Source organism: Perca fluviatilis, chromosome 22, assembly GCF_010015445.1.
Source record: "Perca fluviatilis chromosome 22, GENO_Pfluv_1.0, whole genome shotgun sequence".
NCBI classification, from domain to species: Eukaryota; Metazoa; Chordata; class Actinopteri; order Perciformes; family Percidae; genus Perca; species Perca fluviatilis.
This window is the reverse complement of record NC_053133.1, coordinates 23,508,388-23,521,322: the sequence shown is the minus strand read 5'-3', so window position 1 is coordinate 23,521,322 and position 12,935 is coordinate 23,508,388. Positions and strand designations below refer to the sequence as shown.

Here is a 12,935-nt window from a genome sequence, read left to right as displayed (position 1 = left end):
TGTGTGCCACCTTTGATTCCCTCACCATATCAATGTCTAATTTTAAAGGTTAGAGCTGGTGGTTGCTCCTCAATGTGCCAGGGAGATGCAAGATGACATCTGTGGACTGCATGACCAAGTACGGCAAGTAGCAGTGAATTAAATCATGCAAAACATGAAAATAAGGGAATTTAGGTCACTGTCAGCGACAACTGCCAGACTTCAGAGAAACCCGTAAAGTTTTGATGTTTCGCTGACGTAATTCTTTCTTTGTAGTGATCTCTGTTGGGAATAGCGGGTGGGGGTTGTTGGGTTTCTTTATTAGCTCTCGCTCTTTTAGAGGTTATGGGTATTAGCAGGAACCAGCTGATGCCTCCTCTTCCAAATGGATTCCCCCAAACCCCCACCCCACCCCAGACTGTTTCCCTTGCCTGTGTACTGCGTCACTTTCATAGCCAGCACACATGCAAAGACCCATATCCCAACCCCCACAATTTACACTGGACCCTTGAGTCCTTATGTCAACCATCCATTACCTTTACCATCTAATAACCTTAGCCATGCTCCTTATCTCCTGTAATACCTACTTCAAACCAAATACCAAAACCACCACTGACCATTAACTAGACCTATCCTTAAGCCCATACTCTAAATACGTAACAACCCCATACATATCAATATAAGGGTATTTATATACAAAATTAAATGGGGAGGTGAGGCCTAAACTCACCGAAATTAAGCAAATAAATTGTTTTCACCCATGGAATCTTGATTTTAGATCTTTAATGTTATTTCCCATATATTGAGTGATTTGTTGGCTGCTATGTTCCCAAAGCTAACCTTAGAAATCTACCCTTAATCAGGTTCTACGTCTGCCATTAACACCAACTCAAATTATAACTTTTAAAAACTACCCCTTACAGATGTGAACACTGGAATATATCTAACAGAACATAAAAAGCATGAATGCACTCATACACCATTTCCACACTATTGCACTACCGTTTAAGTGGAGCTGAAAGTAAAATGGGTTTTATTTTTCTACTTGCTGTGTAAATGACATCCCTTGTGGCCTCCCTTGAAGAACAAACAAATGAAATAAAATTGGTACCCAAAAGCGACCGTTTGAGGTTGTTTCATCAGCCACTAGAGTTGCCATTGGGTGCCTAACTATGTAAATAGGGAACCAGTTTGCATTGCAACAGTGGCCAATCAAAACATTTTATTTTAAAATTGTATTAACATATAACAGTAATCAGGTGTCTAAAGCGTGGCGGCAGCACACATGATTTGGCTTGCAATTCACAGTTTTCGGAACAGGTTTGTTTACATTACGTCCCCTTCCCCTTGCCGGTTCAGCTGTCAGTCAAACAAGAATAATGGATGCCCACCTTTCACCCCAACGCACAGCAGCCCCAACCTTTCACAGGACATTACTGGATTAATCCTTTCCAAGAAAAGATTAATTAACTCACTTCTGACTGCAAAGAGCAAGAAGTTCTCTAATTTCAGTTGGGACCTTAAAGGATCTGCAAGCACAGAAGAATATCCCTGGTGACCAGAGCACACACCACCGGCTCGGTGCGTGCGTGTGTGGGTGTCATTGGGGGGTTTAGGGGTTGGGTGCTTGCTAGTTAGCGCTAATCTGCTTGATGATGAAGATCCCCCAGTGCTCAGGGGACCTGACGGGGGGGCTGCGCTACTGCCTTACGCCAATGCAATCACGACTGTCGCTTGCCGTTTAGCCAGCAGCGCTCACAAACCCTCTCACATTTCCTCTCCCTCACTCTCTCTCCCTCCCTCTCTCCACACACACACACACTTCCTCTCTCCCTATCTGATGCACACACACAGACAAGCTTCTTTCTCTCACTTCACCGCTCACTCCCTCGCTCGCTCTCAGTCGTCATTCTGTAACCGCACGGACGCGCTCCACTTTGGTACAGCTCCTGTGTATTTCCCAGCTATTCCGAAAAGCTCTTGTCTCTAACTCGCACAGCGCATTACACTCGCAAGAGATCCCTTCTGTTCCGGCGTGGGCTCAAACTGTACACAGAGAGCGGGATAATGAAAGAAAGGCACCAAAGAGGAAAGCAGGGTGAGAGAGGGAATTAAAAGAGGAGTGAAAGCAGCAAAGGAAAAAAAAAAAACAGTCTGCTCTTGCGAAAAGGTGGGAGGACAGTTTGATTCAGTGATCATTTGGAATAAACTGGCTACGCCTCTGCTCTAAAGTGTCCCGCTAAAGGTAAGTGTGTCTTCTCTTTGTGCCTGTAGGCATTTCACATGTAGCCTAGTTTTCACCCTCGTAGAATAGAAACGGATTTCAAGCAACTCCAGTTTTACTTGGTTTGTGCAGTACGTTAGTTGTGTAGCTTGTTGACAGAGCTTTACATAGCAGAAGGTGATTTACGAGACTATGTTATTGGTATCAAATCCCTCTCCAACACAGTTGAGACACTTGTTTTTAACATCTGGCCAAGCCGGTTGAAATGGGATTCAGCTGTGCCCTTGACAATGTTTCAACCAAAAAAGGAGTTGCGAGAAACAGGACTGCTGTTCAAGTCCCGAGGACCGCGGATACTTAAGCAGTTGGGTGTCTCTTTGGCTTTTTGTCATGGCTTGTAGAAAGAAACAAGAATCCAGTAAGTGGTCAATTAAAGCAGATTCACATGTCAGACAACACTTCCCTCTGAATGTGCTGACCCCATTTGTAGCTCCGACCCGTGACTTAATTTGCATATGAAAGGCTATGTAGCTTCTCAACTGTGTTGGAGAGGGTTCAACACCGATTATCACACCGTGGGATTGTTTATTGGTCATTAAAAAAGGATCCCCCCCCCATTAGCTGACGCCGTAGCAGTCAGCAACTCTTCCTGGGGTCCACAGTAACGCACAATACATACACATTACATCACAGGCAATGTGGCGTGTAAAGTGGGTTTGGCAAGTTGATCTAAAGTGTGTGCGTAAACAAGCCACCGAACAAATCGTATAACCACATTTCATTTCCTATATATATATATATATATATATATATATATATATATATATATATATATACACATATACACACACACACGATTGTAGTGAGAATGTGAATTAGATAAACGAATAGTCTATTTTGCATGGAAATTGCCTCAAGGACAACCGTATATATTCAGTTTGCATTTAACAGTGTGTACACAGTGCAGTGCTGATACAACGGCTTTCAGCTGAGAGCAAGAGCACACAGGGTCTGATGGCTCAATCACAGGCTTGGGATTACTCCTTTTGTTTGCACACATTATTTCAGCAACATTATTAGCGGGAAAGACCATTCAAGTGGTGTGGAAAGGGATTAAAGAGAACAATCCGAGAGGATAGCAGAAAGAGGCTTGACAGGATGTGATTGGTTGACAAACATGGGATCACAGATGCAACCTTGCCCCCCATTCCAAAGTAGCAGATGCTCACTTTGAATGAGTCTGAGAGGAAATAAAAAGGACACAAAATATAGACATGTACCCTGGAGCGACGCAGAACTAAATCTGCATTGAAGTTATACATTGGATTGTTACTACAGCGGTCCCACTGGAAGTTGGCGTACGATCTTGAACTTTGCAATCGTCCAAGGCTAAGTTATCTCGAGTACCGTGTTGCATCGAATGCATCGAGAGCCTGGGCAACTGGCAGCAACATGGACAGAGACATAATACAATGGCTAGCATCACTTTAAATACTTCTGATTTATGTGCATTGCATATATTACACCTGAAAGAATGGAGAATGCTCACTTACCATTCTCAGTATGTGTGTAACATTATTTCAGTATGACTAAAGAGAGGTCTTGTGAATTCCAGCGCAGGTTGTCAAAATCAATCCCATCTTCATTTACAGATTAGATCAGATAAACAAAAACTCTAGCCTTCCACTACTTTAAGCACATCTAATGTAACTCACTTTACTGTCAGAGGCACAGAGTCTTATCAGCATTCAGCTGAAAACACCTGCTTTGGAATAATCAAATTACGCTCCAAGGAGTCCACTTCCAGAGGAAAAGAGGAGACGGACCCTTTGAGAACACAGAGGCTACTGTGCAGAAAATGAGCATTCAGCGCATGCAGCCACCAACCACTCAGGTATTATAACTGCATTAGGGGGAATAAATGAAGGAACACACTATAAACTTGTGGTATATGAAGTGACGATCGGGACACCACCAGGATCGGGTGCAAATTGTGACAACAAATCCAGTGGCAGAGTGAAGCAGAAGCCGAGGGTATTTCCTAACCTTTTGACTAAAGGGTTTTATAACAGAATAATTGTCAAGTTTCTATAGCTTGTTACCGTTACAAATGTTGCACGCTTCCAGTGCTGCCCTTGAAAGATTAAACTTCAATGCAAGAACAGGATGCTGTAGGACGCTGCTGCTTATTGTATCATATTGAATAGGGTTACATGAGATCACCTTGTATCTTCTGTATCTATCACTGCATTCTATTTACACAGATTTGATCAAGTCTCAATTCTTGCAGGCCAATGAGATTATTTGAGCGTGTGCAGTTTCTAGCAAACTGGTTTAATTATATCACTGCAATCAAGTTTGATTATTTTTTTTTGTATTTATGCTTGAGTTAACTCAAGACACCTGGAGCCCAAATAATAGATATTACCACCTTGGTACAATGGACAATAATGCAGAATATTTTTTTTTTTTACCAGCTCATGCTTATTTACTTATTTTGCATTAAGCGATGGTGTATAGTTCACCATCATATATTGGTTCATTTTTGTGTTTTTTTTCATGTAGGACCAAAAGAATCCTCAAACGGCTAAAGCGAAATGTGTTGCATTACCAATTCATGGCCTGAAAGATATGCATCTGCCACAGCAAGACCACCGGTCAGGGTGGATGTAAAGTCCTCCTATGCCTTTTTTTCTACTCTGGCTGAGTCCATGTAACTTTAATGGAAAGACTGAGTGCATTGCGGTAAATCAAAGCACAGGTCCACTAAGCTGTTATCATATCTGCGCATCCGCTGCACTGTTTGATTAGGGTAAGCTGTTATTTATGGATGGTCCGCAGCCTTTGGCGTAAGCAGAACTACAGTGATCAGTCATCCGGATATGCCACCTATCACCGCATTTTCAAGTAAGTGTCCATCAAGAGCCTTGGGCTTAAATAGGATCAATACTTGAGATTTTTTTGGAGTCTTAAGAATCACTTTACCCCGGGCTATTCAATCTCTGCCCCCACTCAATGGACTCATTTTAACATCATTCCGCTCCAAATCAGGTGTGTCCGAGTGTGCATATGGGAATCTATGTGTGCCTGTGTGTGTGTGTGTGTGTGTGTGTGTGTGTGTGTGTGTGTGTGTGTGTGGGTGGGTGCGTGCGCCTGTGCGTCTGTGTGAGCATTAAAGTGCGTCTGTCCGTGTGCATTTCTGTAGCACCATAAGATGTAATAAGCCAACTGTCAGAAACTTGCTTGCACAGTTTAAAGCATCTGAATGCTAATCAGAGAGTGGATTCGGTTGTTCTGTCTGCAGTCTCAAGGCCAATCTCAAATGGAACTATTGTATTAAAGTGCTTTGTGTCAGGCAGCAATTTCTCCCACAGCGAGCGACGCTCTGCCAAGACCCCTGCAGACCTCTAAGACCGGGCTCTCCCCGGCTCTCAGACAATCAGCAGCAAGAGTCCTAAACATCTCAAATTAAAGTCATGCGGTGATTGATGACTCTCAATCTCCAGGAGATATTGTGCACACTTGTGCTCTGAATGATGGGCAACTCCTCTTCGCTACACATAGCGATTATTTATATAGATTTGTCTCCGTTCGTTTGTCAGCTTTTTGGACATCCTGTTTCTTCCTCCCTGTGGTAGGAACACTCTGCAGAGGTAAAACCTCAGTTTCTGCAACCTACTGACTCTGAGGCTTTTTATTTCTGGAAAACAAACAAATATATCCTTCCCTGTGGTATATTCCTGTTTGAAGCAGTGGTGAAAATAAAAGTAGGAAGGATGCAGTTACCTGAAGATACCATCTTATATCGAGGACAGAACTGTTTTGCCCTATGATCATAGGAAAAAGTGAGCTCAGCTATGGTGTGTGCTATGTGAGATAAAAGTGAGGCGACTGTGCGGAGTTTGAACATTGATTATTACCCATGTCTGAACACCGCTGTGGCTTATCTTAGAATGGCCACAGTAGGAGAGGTCAAGGAAAATGACAACCGCTTTTTTTTAAACTTCACTTGATATTATTAACCTGCTTTTCTAAGCTTTTTTTACAATTCCAATTGAATGCATTTCAATACACAACCATTTCCTTTGAAGATAATTCAGGGAAAGTCCAAAGAGAGGTCAGTTCATTGTCTCTCATTTTGTTAGAATAGTTTGTTTATGAACTTCCGTTCATACTTGATTTGAAAACTGCAGAGCAAGGTCTTAAAATAACCCAGAAAGACCCGGGGGTCTTTCTTTCCGTTGAATATATTTGTGCCATCCCTTTGAGAAATCCACCACTGATTCTCAGCCAACACTGGGCAGAACTGGTTGTGGTCATAAAAAAAATAAAAAAAATATCACTGGAGGCCACGCACAGGCACACGTACAAGTGGATGATGGAGAGTGTTTCATTGCCAATGCCTTTACTCTACTATTCATAAAGTTATTCTTTGTTGTGTGTCCATATTTGGCAAGCACTGAATACAGGTCTTAATTTCTTGCCAGTATCAGAAAGACAGGCAATTAACAGGTTTTTTATATATAAAATATTATATATAAAAACTCCCCATCCTTTGCATTTGTGATGAAATGTGTTCTAACTGACACATTTAATCAACAGGACCATCCAAATAATAAACAGTCATCTCTGGCTGGCCTCGGCTTTATAACCTTAAACACAACCTCCTCAGCCCCCAATGGCAACTTGGGAAAGATTTCCTGTCACACAGGTGAATGACTATTAGTTTACTGACCCTACAGGTAGAGGGAGATTGTAATGATTTCTAGAAAGGGTGCTAGGGGGCCTTTCATTATAGGGACTGAGCAGCGCTGTAGCCCTCCTGCAGTGTGAGGTAGAAATAGATATGGAATACACCATTCTGGTGAATTGATTAAATCTTGCAGATGACTCAAAAAGCTATCAGCATACCTTCTTTAAAGATAATGGCTTTGAGGCATCAATACAATTCATACACGTTTATTATTACTTGAGTTGGTATTGAGAAAATATCCACAGGGAATCCTTTGTACCGTGGCAATCTGTCAGTTTTCTGTTTTGTTATGATAAGATGACCACTCAGATGTAGTACTATTTATGGATGTTGGCATTAGGGCTGTAACTGCCTATTATTTTGATGATCAAGTCATCCGTTTGGTCTCCAAGGCCTTGCCTTGACTGCCAGCCCAAATTGGGTTTTTGCAATATACAGATTGATTTTAGAAAGTCTGGAGAGCAAAACATTTTTTTTTGATCTAAACCACATTTGGAGGTGGTTTGAAATGTGATTCCAATCAGATTTCTACGGCTGTGTCTCAGTCAGGACGCTCGGACTGCTCAAAATTAATTTAATAGATTCTTTTGAGTCACTCCCAACGCAATAAACAACAACGTCCAATCCAGAGTAACGTAAGTGCTGAGCAGAATCCATGCTGTTACTAGCAGAGTTAGGAGGACAACATGGAGGAGAACAACCAATTGTCTGCAGGCCCCTTTGGGGGGAGGCGAAACGATAGACCTCTATTTTACATGCTTTCGCGTTGGAAAGCCCCGTCACCAGCATAGCTACGTAGTTACTGATGCCTGCGTCATTACCACAGCAACCCATGCAGATCGGTTGATGCAAATCGGACACAAATCCAATCTGATCACTTGCAAAATAGCGGTGTGGACAGTCAGAATTGATTTGAGAAACAAGTCGGATTTACCTGAAGTTTGAATGTAGCCTAAAAAACATGTAGTTTTGACCAACCAACATCCCAAACCCAGAGTAACTCATGTTTACAGTGAATACAAAAAAGTGAGAATCGGCTCATGTTCATATTTGAAAATCTGGAACCAGTAAATGTGACATGCTTGATAAATGACAATTAATAGATTATCAAAATATTTGTAAGTGTTTTTAACACTGCATTTAGGTGAACAAGTTAAATAAAAATGGTAGGTCATTTTAATAAATTGACTGATTTTATTAGATGATTAAACAACAAAACACTGCACAGCAGTCATTAAAAATCACAAGTCCGAAAGCTTATTTACAATCCCCATTAATGACATTGGCATAGTAAGGTACAACATAGCAACACAGTGTAAACTCCTATTCCTACTTCAAATGTACTTTTGTCAAGTCTGCGGTCTAAAACATCTGAAGTAAAAAAAGCAATGGTTGGGTTGCCCACATGTAAGAAATCTCAAGCTAATATATGTCGCAACAGTGTTTCCCTTTCCTCCTTTTCAAGAACCAAGTAGTTCTGTCCTATACTGTATGCCACATAACATTTTCACTTTCATTCCAACCCAGTCTCACGGCAGTTCGTGAAATGGTCACGTAATTTAATCTATTGATTTGTGTGCACGGACATGTTTTTCTCGTTTATTTCATGGTGGCCAGCACATAGTTTTTAAATTAATGTATTTTAATGGGAAGCATCTTTCGTGATCACAGCACGACTACAGTAGGGAGTAGTATCAAATGCCGAAAATCCACGCAGGGAGGTTGGTTGGGGTGGTGGATGGGTCAAACAACACACGACTTTCACCCCAGAGAGTGGGGATCGTTTCCCGCGTGTGGAGTTTCCTTTCCCCGTTCTCAAACCTCCGTGTTCCCAGTACGTGCTGACCACCACGTACCTCCGTGTTCCCATCTTCATTTCATTAAAAGAAAATGTCCTCCTTAAATCACATAATTTCCTTAGTGCAGCAGATACCACCTTCCTGTGAAGCACCTCTCAGAGTATAACATTATAACATTTCACATTTTGCTTAACACACTTGAGCAAGTTACACTCCCCAGCATATAGACTATTTTAAATGCAACCAGTGCAGTATAAATGCTTTAGTCTATTCAACATCTTTTCCGTAGTCCTGCCACAGTATCTTTCACTACATTCAGGTATCAAAAAGTCTTGAATACTGTCGGGCACATGTAGAAGGTAACCTATTCTATAAACATTTTAGGATCAAGGAAAACACATAACTACAGTTGTGACTGCAAACTGATGTACCAACCATATACACAAGATATACACGTTAGAAAACCGCTTTGTATGATTAACAATATCTGAGATACAATTCCAAGTCTGTGTGCAAAAACTGAAGTCACTCCTTTTGGTATCTCTTCCTCGAATCGTTATCATGGTAGAGAGGGAAATTACATCATAACTTACTGGAGTAGAACAGAGGCTGAGCTAGCAGTTTGATATGGGAGGATGGGAGCTAACGGCAAAACTCAGTTGCACTTATCCATGAAATATCACCCAGCTGATTTATATTCTTATTATCATGTTCTGAGCATATACTACAGTTAAGCTGCAAGTCATGTTACCCACTCCTATACAGTGTATGGTGGAGGTTCCACTTTGTAACCACCGCTACATTAAAGTCTGTTAAACATGCCACGGAACTTAATTGTTTGGTCTTTTTAGAGATTTAAAATAATGATGTATGATTTTTGCAGTGAATTTCATTCAAGTGTTAAAAAAGCTGAAATGTGACACAAAAGACTTTGAGCGATGGCGCGCAGAGAGAGTATACTGCTGATGTTCAGGTTTTATATGACAGTAGAGATGGGCGGATCTCGTTTATCATAAGTGAAAAGTTCCAAATGCAATAGAGACAGGCTGCAGCTAAATTTGGTGGGTTTGGCGTTAAGTAGTAAATATTGAGAACAATACACCCAGGGACTTAGTATTTCAAACCAGTCAAAAACTTCCGTAGGAGCAAAACAATCTGAGCAGTTGTCTTACATGAGAACATAAGGACAAAAAAAAAAATCACTTCCCTCTGTATCCATTCATGCTTATCTTCCAACAAATGCCTTAGTGGATAATGTCATTGAGGAGACTTGTCATCTATTTCTTAGTTTACTATTCAGAAGAGTGCCGATTTAACATAAAATTACCCCCCCTTTCACCTAAATCATTGTGACTCTTAAGGACATCTTTTTTTGTGTACAGGGTTTTTTACTTAACGGCTTACGATTTAAAACAGGGTCGGCCCTTATGCCTTATATAAACCATGAACCTGGGGAGTGATAAAGCATTGCACTTCCTCCATTAAATAGAATAAGAAATCATCTTGACAGACCCTAGATCTTGGCCTGGGTGAGTCTTCTTATGAGCGAGACTTCCTCAAGGTCAGCATGATGGTACTTTCCCCACTGAGTCCAGTGCCTGTGATGAATAGGACACAGTGTGAGGAAAAGAGCGAGTGAGGGCCGGAGTAGAGGAAGATTCGGGAGGGTAAATGTATTGTGTTTACCTGCAAATAGAGGCCGCGAGAGAGTGGGGTTTCTCAGTTGTGACTAAAGGCGCTGTCCCACCAACCCGATAATTGGCCGTCGGACAGTCTGGCGAGGTCAGCGACTCGAGCCTGTTCGGTGTGTTCCGTGCCGTCGTCCGTCCGAGGGGCCGTCGGCCTTCATTTTGGCCGATTTGACATGTTTAAAATCGGCGGGGCGGGCACTGCCGGCAGTCGGACTCAAATGACCCATCTGATTGGTAGAGTACTAACCGGGAAACGGGGAGCGGAATGAGCGTGACTAGAGTGTCTCAAAATCTGACGAAAATCTTTTAAACTGACCTTTGTTGATCTGAAATGAAGACAGATTCAGCAACTGCACGGCCTATTTCTCGCTTCAAATGTTTTCAGAAACACGTTTCGGTGAACTGTTTTAGTACAATATGAGATGGGATTCTGAACAAGGCGCCATGACAGTCGGTCTTTGATTTTCCGGAGAAACCAGACCCACGTCATGCGTCCGTCCAATCAGCTGCCGGCTTTCATTTTTGGACGACAATACAGATTAGCGCCGTCTGCTGTTATGGAGACGTATTACGTTCAGTCTCTTTGGTGTTTACCGAGGCACTTTTTTTTATATTTTTTTTTTTAAACCACCATGGGGAGACCGATCAGTCCAACAGCCTTTTCTGCTGAGGGTCGGCCGTCTGGTGAGTGTGTCTGTAGCTTTAGATTCAGGTGACAAATAGAGCAGAGTGCCTTTTTAATTGTTAAAGGGGTGATAGAATGATTATATAGGGTATTTTACACTGTTCCTTAAGGTCTCCTAATTGGGTATGTAACATTGGTTGGGCTGAAAATTGCCCGAATGCTATTTTATTAGGCCCTTAACTACCCTGTGAATATGGCTCTATTTGGAACAAGAGCTTTTCTTCCAAATATGGTATGCTCATGAATATTCAGAATGAGCTGCGCGCTGATTGGTTTGAGCAAACTACATAGAACACATGGGAGACTCGACAGCAGGTCTCACTGAAAAGTTATACATTGTTTATTAAATTCACTTCTGAGACTTTAAGTGAGAAATCAACTATATAAAGCTCAAATATGGGCCAAAAATTGATGGCTTAATTTGGTAAGACTGTGTGTCGGAGTTCAGCTGCCGGTGCTGCCTGTGTTGCTGCCTCGCTGTCCGGCCTGCCTACCTCCACAGACCCCGGCCTGCTGTGAGGTAGCTGGAGCTCCGTCACGGCTGGCAGCCCACAGCACTCCATACCCGCGCAAAGTCACCGCTTTTGGGGTTAATGGACCAAACGCCGCTGCCCTGACAGAGCTCCAGGGCCTGCAGCTCCCCTCTTCCTGCTAGCTAAATGGCCCGTGTGTGAGAGTGACAGCTAGCTTGTTACACCAGCAATCTCTTACAACAGTTCCAGTTAATCTTGGCTGGCTGTCAGCTGCCGGCATAACTAGAGTAGCTATATTTACAGTTTGAATTTCGTCACGCCACTTATACAACATCTCCCTAAATGTCTTATAAAGCTAACAAGTGTCTGATTTCAAGTTAATGAATTTTTGTGAACAGTGGGGGTTTCGTTAGCTATGACTGCCCCTTCAATCCTAGCTATGTGTAGCTAGCTACAAATCACGGATAGTTAGCTTCATTTTCGGCATAATTTGTGTATATTTACAGTTTGAATTTCGTCACGCCACTTATACAACATCTCCCTAAATGTCTTATAAAGTTAAAAACGGTGTCCGATTTCAAGTTAATGAATATTTGTGAATTTCAGAGGAATTCTAAGAGGAGCCTAGCTAGCTCTCATTGACAGAGCTACATCCAGCTGCAGGCTCTATCAATGAGACTCGCGGACACGTGGCGTTTATTTCCCCAATCGTTTGTTTAAATAACTCAACACATTATAATTACACACATTAAAAGATTAACTGGAACCTGTGGTAACAGATTGCTGGCGTAACAAGCTCGCTGACCGCGCTCTCACTCACACACCTGGCATTAGGAAGAGGGGAACTGCAGGCCCTGGAGCTCTGTCAGGGCAGCGGCGTTTAGTAGTCCATTAGCCAAAAAAGCGGTGACTTTGCGTGGGTATGAAGTAGGGCTGGGCGATATATCGATATAAACAAATATATCGATATATTTTTAAATGAGATATGGAATTAGACCATATCGCATATATCAATATAGTTTTAATGTGATCCTTGCTCCCATAGATATGTCGCCGTGAGGTTCTAAACATACGTCAAAACCCGCCGCCATCTTGGAACAGGGGTCCGAAGCATTCAGATCAACGCTAAAGATGCCGGACTTTTGTACTGCTTAATTATGTTCGATAGAGGAAATGAAAAGAACAAACCGCAATGGATAACATTTAACAGGTGACAATGTGTTTTTATGATTATATTTTCCGCGCTTCGACCAGCAATCTGAGCTCCGGTGGCGGAGGCGGAGAGCCCCGTGTCGGCGAGCGTCTCTTCCCGGGCAAAAACACCAGCCACC

The 12,935-nt window shown here is 42.2% G+C and overlaps 1 protein-coding gene across 1 annotated transcript in view; it reads left to right on the top strand.

Moving 5' to 3' along the window:
* Window positions 1-1,796: 1,796 nt before the first annotated feature.
* Window positions 1,797-12,935, top strand: part of LOC120552322 (cadherin-12-like) — a 117,984-nt gene continuing 106,845 nt past the window's right edge. The window contains exon 1 of the mRNA XM_039790260.1: window positions 1,797-2,224. The gene's annotated coding sequence lies outside the window, so the exon portion shown is untranslated. The remainder of the gene's footprint in view (window positions 2,225-12,935) is intronic.